General features: G+C 35.6%; 1 protein-coding gene across 1 annotated transcript in view; it reads right to left on the reverse strand.

The window, feature by feature from the left end:
- LOC129740062 (high affinity copper uptake protein 1) overlaps window positions 1-14367 on the reverse strand; it is a 409058-nt gene that overhangs the window by 3961 nt on the left and 390730 nt on the right. The gene's annotated exons all lie outside the window — the stretch shown is intronic.

The raw sequence follows: 14367 nt of genomic DNA on the forward strand, positions 1-14367 counted from the left end.
GGCAAATTACCAGCTAATCAGTTTGTCAAATTCGAAAGTTTTAATCATTTTGTCGCTTAATAATTGCTGCAAAATGTACAAAATGTCGGTAAAAAATATCGAATTTGACATAATAACCCAAATTGATAAAAATTTGCAGGAGAAGCTTTACAACCGTAATATGGAAAACATGTTCAAAATTGATAGATAGCATTTTAGTTTTTCAAATTTAATAATTTTGTCAGTTTATAGATTTCAATAATTCCGGAATTTTTGACAATTTTGTTGATTTTTCAGTTTTGTCGAATTCCTCAATTTTATCGATTTTTTAGTTTGAAAAAAAAAAGTTCAATCAATGAAATTTTTAAAAAATATTCAAACTACATGTTTTTAAATCTAACACAGAACATCTTGAAAATGAGAACTGCAACTTGAATTTCGAATTACAATACAAAGATAAAATTGTTTGAAATATGAAATTTGGACTTGGAAACTTGTGGGGAGGGGTCTTGAGCTTCGTTAGAAACCGTTTTTGGATAGGTTTCACATTTTTCCATTTTATTGATAAGTTTTCAAATTACGTCCAACCACGTGTAAGGGAGCTATTCTTCCTTTTCCCGTCTCTTTACGAGAAAAAAAGGAAGGGGTATTGAATAATTATAGAAACATTTCCCGTAGCCAAGTGCTTGCCATGCCAAATTTGGTTACAGTAAAGTCGCACAAAAGTGATACAGAAAAGTATGTATGGGAGCCCCTTCCCTCTTTTCTATTTTCCACTGAAATGCGGAAAGGATACCTACTAATAATAGAAAAAATTCTCGTTAAGTCGATTTCATTTGCTTGATAAGCTCTCGAGTTATGCCAAAAATATTATATAGAACTCCCCCCTCCCTGCCATATACCCTTTGGAAGACGAATGATCATAGAAACATTTTGTTATGTTAGTTTGATTCCTCAATCTCCTTCCAATGCCAAATTTGTTTTCCTTTGCTAGTTAAATTTTTGATTTAGGCAAAAATTTGTATGGGAGCCCCTCTTATCCTTTCTATTTCTATTCTAGGGTCTCAAATGATACTAGAAACCATTCTCGTATCGCAATACCGTACCATGGCAAATTTGTTTCACTTTGTGTGATCAGTTTTCTGAATTATGTTAAAAAAATTTATCGGAGCCCTACTCTCCGCTTTTAATCTTCCCACTTAAAGGAGGGAGGAATTTCAAACCATCATAGAAAGATTTATCTCGAACCCAATTACTCTCCCATGCCAAATTTGATCCTGTTTGCTCGATTTATTTTCGAGTTAAAATTAAAAATATAACTAAGCCTTCTCTTTAAAATTGCATGGGAGTCCTCCGTTCTCCATTTTTAGTACTGAATAGATGAAAGGGTCTCATGCTATCAAAGATTTCTCCTATCCGTTGGCAGTTTTATCTAGAGTTGTGCAAAAAATATATGGGAGGGGTCTCAAACCAGCATAGAAAGATTGCTTGTATCAAATTACTTTCCCATTCCTAAATTGGTTTTATTTGCTCGATTGGTTTTCGAGTTATGCAAACAAAGGTTGAAACCCCCTCCCTCTTTCTCTCTTACCAATGGGAGGAGGAAGGGTTCTGAAACCTTCTCCTATCCATAAACCCTCTCATGCCAAATTTGGTTTCATTTGCTCGATAAGTTGTTTAGAAAAAGGTATGGGAGCCCCCCTCCCCCTTTCTTCCTACCCATTAGAAGGGAGCAGGGGTACCAAACCACCTTGGAAACATTGCTTGTACCCAAGTACACTCCCATGCCCAATTTGGTACCATTTTCATCAGTTATCGAGTTATTTAAACATGTTTCTTCTGCTTGGTTGTCCAGTGAATGGGGAGAGCGGGGTTGTCACAAAAGACTGAGTCTCGATTTGGGGTCATTTTGCAATTTCTCATACCTTGAGTTCTAAAATGCTTCGTTTTGGTTTAAACCTCATGCATGACTTTTTGCAGAATTTTTAAGTAACGTTTACATGAATAAATTCGATCTTTTGAGGTTTGTATGGGAAAATTGGATATTTTGTATTGAAAAATCAACATCATTTTTGTTTCTTCTGTGGAACCGAGCCTGCTCATGGTTTTTATTTTGTTATGACTTATGAATTTTCTAAAGGGAAATTTTTCGCTGTACAACTTTGTCGAAGGCCGTAACTTGGTATCTTATTAGGCAAAAAAGTGGGAAGAAGGGTTTTTTATTTGAATTCATTGGCACTGTTTATGATCGACACTTCACTGTCCTTACACTTCACCCTCGATAGCTAGCGGACTGTAAAACTATCTCCGAACCACTAAACACCACTTCGAACAAACACTCAACTTTTCTGGGAGCACTTTCCCACCGTGTGGGAACAAGTTTCATTTTAACTTATTAAGGGTTTTCGAATGGTTCAGAAACGCGACTATACTTTTCGATGGTTCGAATCAGACTTAACTTTTTTATTGCCGTTTGTTTAGTTCTCCAGTTTCGGCTCTCTGGATGTCGCTCAGGTTGCTCCGCCGATGGTGTAGCAGTGGGACGCAGCGTTGCCATATTTACGGATCCCTTGATCTCCGGATTTTAATCACTTCTAGGGATCTACGAATCGATGCTCGAGATCTACGGATTTTTTTCGGCATTTCCTACGGAATTTCTATGGATTATCGAGAAAATTATAGGGATTCTGCGAATAAGCGGAAATTCTGCCTGACGATCATAAAAAAATCATCAGATTTCGTTTTGCCAAAATCAGTACATTTTCCGTTTTAAGTCAAACTTACGGGTTTGAGCTGTTTGCAATCTGGCAACGCTGGTGAGACGTGAGAATTCGAGAGATTAGCGACCGTTAGCACATCTCACTACGGGGTATCCACCCAGCTATTCATGGAATCGTATCAGAAATGATAACTTAAATCGTTAAATGGTGTTGCGAATCGCAATTCCAACTGAATAGTGAAAAGTTCTTATAAAATGTCGTCTGAAGACAGTTTAAATCAGATATGATAGAAATTTAAATGTAAATATGTTTGTATATTTTTGAATGATTTTGATCCCGCGCGGACTTCAAGTGAGAAAATCATCGTCATGTTCTCTCTGCAACCAGCATTGAATCCAGATGGCTAAAAATCAGATGGGAATGGAGTAATATTGACCAATGAGAGAACCAGAAAAATATTTTCGCTGGCAACGATTTGAACGCTATGAGAGCAAAATCTTGAGCTCTCTAGTATTTTTCCGATAGGTATGAATAAGACGTCGCAAAACGCCCAATTGGTGTAGTTTCCGTCGTTATTTATGTATGTATATTGCCTCCACTTTAGTAGGTAAATGCTTTTGTTTCAACATTCATTCGATCATTCCATAATGTATATATAAAATCAGCATAAGAATATAGCTACAACAATGTTTGCTGGGCACACCATACGGAATGACTTGTTCATTATCGAACAGGCGCGATTAGTTCTCAAGCTATGCATCAAAATAATATGGGAGCACCCCTCCCCTTTTCCTAGTTCCTTTCCTTCCAGAAGAAAAAAGGGGTACCAAAACAGGATAGAAACATTCCCCGTAACTAAAAACATTCCCATGGCCAATGTTGTTCCATTTACAGGGTCAGTTCTCGAGTTATTCGAACATGCTTTTTTTTTTTGTTTAGGAGGCCTGCTCCTCTGTTCCAAAGAGGGAGAGGGGTCTTAAACTGTTATATGAAGCTTTCCGGGCCCCCAAAGACCCTTCCTGCCAAATTTTATGCAAATTGGTTTCGTAGTTCGCGAGTCTATAGGGAACACTAAAGATAGACAGACAGATATTAACGCGCCAGCACTAAATTTTACTTCGTAAGTCCGGACATCCCACTTCCGAAAGATTTCCGACAGAGGAAAGTGAAGAACTAGATTGTCGGAAGTCTGTGTTTTGTTGCCAGTTCACCAGCGACGTTTCTAAAATTTTTATTGAAATTCACAATGGAAATGATTTTTAGAAACAGACGAATCTGGATGAATCGGAAACCTCTATAATCGAGTGAACTTATCAGGGTCGGGAATGTTCATAGCAAATAACCTCTGTATGTGAGAGTACAAAACATCAAAGAGCGATAGTTTTTTCTTGGTTTTATTAATAAAATCCAAGGCATGGACATTTTTCAATTCGAGTTTTGGTATCAAACTGATTTCGGATACGATTTGACAGTAGTCATTGTTCTAGAAAGTTCCTCTTTTACACTCCTACAAGCACCGAGAATCGAATCCTCGGCTTGCCATTTACACGGTTTTTCTTTTCCGTTGTTTTATAAAAGAACTTTTTCTAGAAAACATCAATCTAGAAAAAGTTCTTTGGGATGAGCCCTTTCAAACAAATAAATATGAAAAAATTTATTGAGGATGATAGAGCAACTACTATTAAACTGAAAGTTATGCATCTTTCATTTCTACATAAGTATATTGGACAAATTTTTATCATAAGCTGTACACTATACATGGACTGGATTTGGCTTTGTTATTTACTTCAGGCATCATAATGTTCTTATTTACTTCTACCAGTCGAAATCTCTTCAATTAGTTCTTGAAAAGGTATATTGACTGGATTGGAGAAAACTTCTATAAGGATGAAAAGTAGTCCCAGAACCTCTAAAAAACCAAACATTGATAAGTGAGAAACCTTTTAAAGCGAGAAAAAAAATTCGGTCTCCTGGACTCTCGTTTATCCATGGTTCGACTGGACATGGCACACTGGTCCATTTTAACGATCTACAGTTGGGATATTCTTCATTGTTGAATCAACCTCACATGATTCATATTAGATATTGAAATTTAAATTTTTTTACTGAATAATTCCTAGATTTCAGCATAAATTTTGTCCGTATATTGCTCGGATTTTGGATTGAGTATTGTGAAAATAAATGCCCGAATTTTGCCAAAGTTTTAGATAAAATAGCTTGGGTTTTTGAAATTAAACTTTGAATATCAAAATCTTCAAAACTTTTGGCAGCATTCATTCATAAATTTTTCAAGCCTCGATTCTTTTATAGATAAGGTTTCGAAAAGGAATAAGACTATAAGCTTAAAAAACATAGGTCACAAGTTTTCACTCTCATCATGTAACTTGTAACTAGGCTTCAACAATTTCATAACTCTAGAACCGATAAAGCAAATGGAACCACATTTAGTATGGGGGATTATTTGAATACGAGAAATGTTTTTCTGATTATTTGAGATCCCTCCCTATCTAGATGAGGGATAGCAAGTGGAATGGAGAATCGCTTTCATACAATTGTTTCGGTCGAACTCGATCACTAATCAAGCAAATGGAACAATGGCGGAGGCAGTTATTTTGGTACGAGTTTCTTCGATTATTTGGTACCCCTCCCTCTTTCCAGTGAAGAGATACGTTGGAGAGAGTCTCCCATGCAAGTTTTTTTTATGACTATTCAACCAATGGAACCGAATTTGGCAGTTGAGGATATTTGTGTACCATAAACGTTTAGATTATTTGGAAGTTAAAAGGGAAGGGGGGGGGGGATGGGAGGTCTCTTGTTAAATTTTTGTCTAAACTTGAGAACTCATCGAACAAATGGGAAACAAATTAGCACGGAGATGTATTTGGGAACGAAGGATGTCTTCATGGTTATTCAAGTTCTCTTTTCCCGTGGGTAGAAAGAACAGGAGGAGGGGGCATCCACAAATTTTTTTGGCATAACTCGATAACTTTTTGACAAATTAAACCAAATTTGGTATTTGAGTACTAAAAATGATTCTATGATTCTTTGAGGTCATAAAATAACTTCTTCAAATTAGCTCAAGAACTAATCATGCAAGTGAAACCTGATTTTACATGGGATTGTTTTGGGTGCGAAAAGTGTTTTTCTATGATTTTTAGAGATCCCTCTCTTCGTCCAGGAGAGAGCCAGAACGGGGTAAGAGGGCTCCCATACAAGTTTTATGTAACTATTTTTATTAAGTAAATAAAAGGAACCAGAGTGTACTTGCATACGAAATTTTTCTTCCCATGATGACTTAAGATTCCTTCCTTCTTTCAGAGAAGAGACGTGATGAGTTTTCGTGCATAGCTCGGAAAATTGAAAACAATAATTGAAAAACGAATTTTAGATCAGTTTTTGAAAATAACAAAAAAAATCAATCCAGAAAATTTGAAACTATCTTCTTTGTATTACAAATCAAAACTCAAATTGCAGTACTCTTTTTAGAAAAAAATGAATCGAAATTTGAATGATTTCCTAAGTTTCATTGATTTTAGCAATGCACACCGGGTCAGCTAGTTTAAATTAAAAACGCCTCAATTTATTCATTAAAATTTAAGGAAGATGCGATAAAATTTGATAATAAACGAAAACACTATAAGTAAGGCTGAAACAAATATCAAATTCTTCTTTTGTCACCTACTCCTTTGATTTTTCCGAAAATATTGAAGGGGTTATTTTTTTCTAAGAGTTAAAGTCAAACTGTAGAAGACGACAATTTTTTCTTCTTTTGTATTCCAGATTTTTTCATATCTCTGGTATCAAATAACTCTATTTTTGGTTTTTCTGCAGTGTATACAAGTTTATTGCACTCTAAGCTTTTTTCTGATATGTTCTAATTTATTGCAAATTTGTTTTATTTATTAATTATCTCTTAGCCCTCGTGATGTTTCAACTTCAAGTGACAGAAGAAGGGTTACAAATTTGTTCCAACCTATTGGAAGAGGAAAAATTTTAATCTCGTAAATTGCCATTTCAGAAAACTATTCAATTCAAGGCTTACTACATTGATTCTTAAGTATGGCCAATGGAAAAAAGTCGCCATCAATGATGCTAGCAACGTCCTATTGGATTTAAATTTTTTCCATTAAGAAGTCGTTATCACGTTATCATTTATTGATAAAATGATTTCTTTTCTGTTCCGATTAACTGAAGTATACCATAGGGTAGTTACCTTGTACCAATTGTTTTCATGATTTTTTTTTTTCATTTATTGTATAGAATGTGTGAGAATGGTTTGAAAAGCACCCTAGTTATAATTATTTGTAACAATAGAAAATGTCATTAGGAAAAAAAACTTATATTTTTTGCAGCCGTCGCTTCAACGCCTATTCGGTTAAGCCGCTTAAACTTTTGCACCGGTAGGAAGCCAACATAATAGAAGAGAACTCCTAAACACCTTACTAACATTTTTAGTACTAATAATCTACTTTATCTTGTTCCTTTTTTTATTTCAATTTTTCTTTTGCATGCGCCACCCCTTTTCTACACACCTTCTCTTCAACTCCAGTTACGAAGCTTTATTCTGGACATAAACGTGTTATGCTATAACAATACATAAACTCTCGAAACTTCTTATACCTTTATATTTATATATATTTATGAAATCATTTGTGTTCGTAGAATGATGAATCGTTTATGATTTATAATCTTTTTTTCTTTCCTTTATTATTTCATTCCATTATCATGTGTTTTACATACAAATCACCAATTCCCGTTGTCCATCCAAAAAAAAACACACTGACACAAACACACGAACGTCCCAAACGACAATGGTCTGTATATGTTTCCTGCAAACCGCCGAAAAACAGCTACAACATAGAGAATGACCAGGTGAACCACATGCCCTACCAACCGTTGGCCGATCTGGAGCTGGAAAACATCGACATGTTCTCGGCGCCGTACAATTGAAACGGCCGCGATCCGGCTCGAAGGACCACCGGCTATTCTAGCGACACCTCAACGAAGACGCCGTCAGCGCCGCCAGATTGACGAAGGAAGGACAAGAAGAGGAAGAAGAAGAAGAACAGCTGATAATCAAAAACAAAACAAAACAACAAAAAGACCAACCAACCAACCATCCAAAAGCCTTGACACTCTTTACTTGAAAGGTTTTCTTTTTTCGTTGTTGTTGGTGTATTCTTGTAGATTTTAAAGAAGTTTATTTTCCCTGTATTAGTCTATTAGACCCTCTATTTTTCGAATCCCGGAATGTACGTGTGTGTAAGTTAACTCGTATTAAAGTTTTATTAATTGTGCCTTAGAGTTTTGGAGCAAATGAAACAAACGGAAAAGAAAAAAAAAACAAAACAAAACTATGTTTAACTGTGTTTGAGACGTATTATTTTCCTTTAATCAATTATTTGGAACTAGAACTACTACTAAGTCGAGTGCACGAACAAGCGCCATCTTTTGGTGGGAATCGATCGATCAATCAATCAATCAACGTCGGCATCAGTGCATGTGTAAATGTTATTTACTTTTATCTACTTTAAGATAGTTTTTAGCTTCGTTTTTAGAGCTGTTTCCCCAACAATAAGTGTCCTTATTTTTATTCGGGTTTTTCGCTAGTTTTTTTTTCCTAAAAAAAAGTTCAAACGAATCAAAAGAAACGAAACAAACAATATGGATCCCATTTTTCGTTTATCCTGTTCGATTGTGTGAGTGATCAATCGTTCTTGGGAGTCTAATTTTGAGAACGGATCTTCGGGAAAACAAAAGAGAATAGTTTCGGTTAATCGAAGAGTTGTGAGAAGAGGAAAAAAATGTTGGCAGGGATAGAAAAAAAAAGAATCGGACCGATTAAAGCCTACAGAATTCGTCCAGTCATCGAGAGAAAGTGCATAAATCAATATACATATTACTAAAATATTTCAAAACTAGAAAAGTTGTAACGAAAGTACCTTCAATGTGAGAGATGAAATCAATGTTTTAAAGAAGAAAAAAAAACCTCAAGAAAAACAAAATCTCCGACCGAACTTAAATCAAGTTTTTCCATGTAGAGGTATGAATACCCAAAAAGTTTAGGCCAATAGTATTCAAGGGGAAGACAAAAAGAGATAAAAAAAAGAAAACAAAACAAAACGAAAGATGCTAAGGAGATTTTATTTGTTCTGCCGGTAGATGTTGTGATGTCGTTCTCAAGCTAATGATGCATTATGATACCTAATAATAGTAATCGACTTATTTGTGATAACAGAACAAAAAAGAAATGAAACAAATTAAAGAAGAATTAGAGGGATTATTACAATTTAACTAAACGGAAGAAAAGTAAGAAAATTAGAAAACCAATGGATGTAATTCATTAAACTAAAAATAAAAGGATTTAAAAATAACTCAATGGTTTCGATATCCCCCCAAGGTAAAAATTGTTTGAAATTTAAAAAAGGGGGGATACAAAAAACAACAAGTGATTAGATAGTAAATCGGAAGGAAGATTGAGAAGCGAAAAGTATAATCTATAAATTTTTATGAAAAAAATTCACAGAACAACGAATGCTAATAAGTGTCACCCAATTTTGCAAGTGAGCTATAAAAGTAAGAGAAAAAAAACCAAACTGTAAAGAAAACATTTCAATACCGTCTGAAAAATAAATTTTCACAAACACTACTAGTACAACGTACATACATGTCTGGATGTGTGTCATCGCGCCACACTACGTGTGACTATTTCTTAAGTGAAGATACAAAAACGAAAAAAAGAAGAATTGTGCAATCTCAGTTTTGGTTTCAGAAGAAGAATGACTTGAACATAGAAAATTACCTACGTTTCTGTTTCTCTAGCTATGTACATTAGTTATCTTGGCCGATTTTTCGGTATGTTGTGTCCCCCTTTGCTAGGAATGCGACTAAACGATTTGTGCTTTATTGTGAAAGACAGCAATTCAGGAGGAAGCTTTTTTTTCGATGGAAACAGTGTTGCCAGGTTTGCTCCCATTTGAAGGACTCAAGGCTTTCCAGAAAAGATGCTCGGAAAGGCATTATCAAACTAGGGTTGCCTCCCCCTGATTAGTGTAATCACAAACTGTTAATCAAGTTTGCAGAACGCTTTCCGTTTACCGCTGATATCGAAAAGTAGTTTTTTTTCCACTGAAAAACTGATTAAAAAAAACCTTGAGTTGCAGCACTGACTATACTGACTGGACTGTATTTATGTCATCGACCGTTTAAGCTGTTTTACAGCTTAAACATCTAATAGCTATCTTTCGATTTCGGATTTCAAGTGAACAACCTCTTTGAGGGGCTTTCTCAAGGGAATGATCCAACAGCTGTTATTTTCAAATTTGTTTTTTTTTCCAACGGCTGGATAGCAAAACTTTAGACACTTCTCTTGAGAAAGACCAACAAAAATGGTCGAAACGTCGGGTATTTAAAAAAAAAGTTGTCAAAGTCAAAACATTCAATCCAAAATATATTGCAACGTGAGTCAAAATACGCGTCTATTCAGCAATAAATATAGTTGTCTGGTTCTCACTCATGAATGCGGTCAAAGCAGGCTGAATATGATGGTTTGAACTGAAGGAAAGCATTTGACGATTAATCTGAATCATAATTCATTCAGAATCTCGCTTTAATACGTCCGTCTCTCACAGGATTAGATCAATAACTGCTTCTTCAGTCCGTCTTATTCACCGGTACTGGAATCATTTTCAAACAAACAATGCAGCAGCGTTCCAAATCTGCGCTCATCGTGCCAACTACGCCAGTGGTGTCGTGAACTGACGATTAATTTGAATCTAGCTTTAACACGACCATCTCTCAAAAGATTTTCACTTCTTCAGTCCTGGCATCTTTTCAAAACAAACAAAGTCTTATTTACCGGAACTGACTTCGTTTCATAACAAACAAAGCAGTAGCCTTTGAAATCTGCGCTTTTTCAGTACGTCTTATTTACCGGAACTGAAATAATTTCAAAACAAACAAAACAGCTGCCTTTGAAATCTGCGCTTCTTCATTCCGTCTTGTTTACCGGAACCGACATCATTTCATAACAAACAAAGCAGTAGCCTTTACAATCTGCGTTTCTTCAGTCCGTCTTATTTACCGGAACTGACATCATTTCAAAACAAACAAAGTAGCAGCCTTTCTAATCAGCGCTTTTTCAGTCCGTCTTATTTACTGGAACTGACATCATTTCATAACAAACAAAGCAGTAGCCTTTACAATCTGCGTTTCTTCTGTCCGTCTTATTTACCGGAACTGACATCTTTTCAAAACAAACAAAGCAGCAGACTTTACAATCTGCGCTTCTTCAGTCCGTCTTATTTACCGGAACTAGAATCATTTCGAAATAAACAAAGTAGCAGCCTTTCCTATCAGCGCTTCTTCAGTCCGTCTTATTTACCGGAACTGACATCATTTCATAACAAACAAAGCAGCAGACTTTACAATCTGCGTTTCTTCAGTCCATCTTATTTACCGGAACTGACATAATTTCAAAACAAACAAAACAGCTGCCTTTGAAATCTGGCGCTTCTTCAGAAGGTCTTGGTCACCGAAATTGGAATCATTTCAAAACAAACACAATAGCAGCCTTTACAGTCTGCGCTTCTTCAGTCCGTTTTATTTACCGGAACTGGCTTCATTTCAAAAGAAACAAAGTAGCAGCAGTCTAATCAGCGCTTCTTCAGTCCGTCTTATTTACCGGAACTGGAATCATTTCATAACAAACAAAGCAGTAGCCTTTACAATCTGCGCTTCTTCAGTCCGTCTTATTTACCGGAACTGACATCGTTTCAAAACAAACAAAGCAGTAGCCTTTACAATCTGCGCTTCTTCAGTCCGTCTTATTTACCGGAACTGACATCATTTCAAAACAAACAAAGCAGCCGCCTTTGAAATCTGCACTATTTCAGTCCGTCTTATTTACCGGAACTGGAATAATTTCAAAACAAACAAAACAGCTGCCTTTGAAATCTGCGCTTCTTCAGTAGGTCTTGGTCACCGGAACTGGAATCATTTCAAAACAAACACAATAGCAGCCTTTCTAATCAGCGCTTCTTCGGTCCGTCTTATTTACCGGAACTGACATCATTTCATGACAAACAAAGCAGTTGCCTTTACAATCTGCGATTCATCAGTCCGTCTTATTTACCGGAACTGACATCATTTCAAAACAAACAAAGTAGCAGCAGTCTAATCAGCGCTTCTTCAGTCCGTCTTATTTACCGGAACAGACATCATTTCATAACAAACAAAGCAGCCGCCTTTGAAATCTGCGCTTTTTCAGTCCGTCTCATTTACCGGAACTGGAATAATTTCAAAACAAACAAAACAGCTGCCTTTGAAATCTGCGCTTTTTCAGTAGGTCTTGGTCACCGGAAACGGAATCATTTCAAAACAAACACAATAGCAGTCTTTCTAATCAGCGCTTCTTCAGTCCGTCTTATTTACCGGAACTGACATCATTTCACAACAAACAAAGCAGCCGCCTTTGAAATCTGCGCTTCTTCAGTCCGTCTTATTTACCGGAACTGGCATCATTTCAAAAAAAAACAAAGTAGCAGCAGTCTAATAAGCGCTTTTTTAGTCCGTCTTATTTACCGGAACTGGAATCATTCCAAAACAAACAAAGTAGTAGCCTATTAAACCAAAACAAAGCAGCAGTCTTTCAAATCTGCGCTCATCGTGCCAACTACGCCATGGTCGTGAACTGACGATCAATCTGAATCATAATTCAGAATCTCACTATAACACGTCCGTCTCTCACAGGATTTGACCAACAACTGATTTGTGTTTTTGTTTTTTGAGCTTCTATTCCAGTGTTTTCAATTTTTTTTTATAACTTTTATTTTAATTCTGTACATTCTTCATCCCTTCTCCACATTGGCGTTGGTTTAACTAAATTTGTCTACTTTCCGATCCTTGATTTAAATCTAAATTTAACAGAAAAATTATTACATTTCATTTCTTTACATTATAAACAATTCATTTTGATGCTTTTTTCTTAATCAATAAAATATACAATCAGTATTGGCAAAAATAGCAAAAATTTGGAGTTTTCAACGTCAAGAGGATTTCGGCAACTATTTTATGGAAAATTTGGAATAAAAATCCCACATATTGAAACCTTGTTGCAAAACCGAAAAATAAGCCTGTTGAATTTCCGCTGGCTTTTTTTAGAAGAAAACTAGGTTCTTCTAAAAGTGATGAGATCCAGAATCATTGTTTTTGCCTGTCAGAAGCTCTATGAACTGGTCTACAACTGGTTTACAAACTTTCCAAGACTATAAGAAGTGCTACAAAAAAAAACATTAAAAAACAATAGATATACATAGGTACGCTCAAGTAAATTCTGTTTGGAAGATTCTTGTGGAGTTTTCAGTAAAAATTGGACAAATTTTATTGACATCTTTGCGGCGGAGTAAGATATTGACTCCTTCCTTATGAGAAATTAATTGTAATGCCCTTTTGTTAAGGGGGGGGTAGGGTCTAACGGGTATAAAAAAACACCATTTTCACGATTTTTTTCTAGAGCTATCGTTCAAACAAATGTATTCAAATTTTTTGCATTATACAAAGCATTGTTAAAAGAACATTTAGTAATTTTTTCGTAGAAAAATATTGAAAAATGAGCCGGTGACGGAGCATTTTCGAGGATGCCTTTTAGAAAACAGGATTTGCGGTGGACACTGTATCTCAGCACAGAATCATCTGAAATCAAAAAATCAGAGCAAAATATTTTTAATAGATGTTTTTCTGGACCCCAACGTTTTTATTTTACTTAAAAATATTTTTATGAAATTTTTGTGGCTGTTTGAAGTAAAAACTACGATTTTTCACTTAAAAATCCGCCATTTTTCACCTCTAAAATCTCCCCAAAGTAAAAAAATGAAAAAAGCAAAACGTTGGGGTCTGGTATTTTATATGTAGAAAATATGTTCCAAATTTGAAAAGAATCGGATAAGTAGTTTTCAAATGACGATGTCCACGGACTTTAAAAATGTGCTTTCGAGAAAAACGCGTTTGAAGTTTCTGCTCTTGCTTTCTTGCAGTATTAGATAGGAGGAGATAAAGGCCTATAACTTCTACAGTTTTGCTTCAATTGACTTGAAAATTTGACACAACATTCTTGAAATGTTTTACAATAAGAAAATTAAAAAATTAAAAAATCGATTTTTTGAAAGTGTTAGACCCTACCCCCCCCTTAATGGATTAAATCAGTTAGCCTAAAGAGCCTCAAAACAGATGTCCGTGATAGGGAACCAAATTTCAAACTCTGAATAGTTTTCTTTTTTGCAAATGACATTTCATTTCAAAGTTTTAAAGCTGTTTGTCACAACTCTGAGGAACAACAAGTTATCAGTTAGGTGAATTTGTAGAGTCATTCGAAAAACCACAAATCTAGCAACACTTTTCCGAAAAAAAAAACAAGCTTCCACAAAAATTCAGCTCTCATTTTCAAACGAAGCCAAAACGAACTCAAAAGCACGGAGAGAAAAACAAAGCATTTTCAACTGTTAAAAAAAAATTAAACAATAATAAATTGGCTTGGCATCGCACGGTCAGCCGGTTTCTCCATGGCTAAAACCGTGCTGCCAGCTGAGCAGAAAACTTGTGCAACGCAAAACACGGTGATCGAAATGTAAAAGTATACCTTTGAAACAAACAAATTTTATCTACAGCAAAA

Source organism: Uranotaenia lowii, chromosome 1 (genome assembly GCF_029784155.1).
Source record: "Uranotaenia lowii strain MFRU-FL chromosome 1, ASM2978415v1, whole genome shotgun sequence".
Classification (NCBI taxonomy): domain Eukaryota; kingdom Metazoa; phylum Arthropoda; class Insecta; order Diptera; family Culicidae; genus Uranotaenia; species Uranotaenia lowii.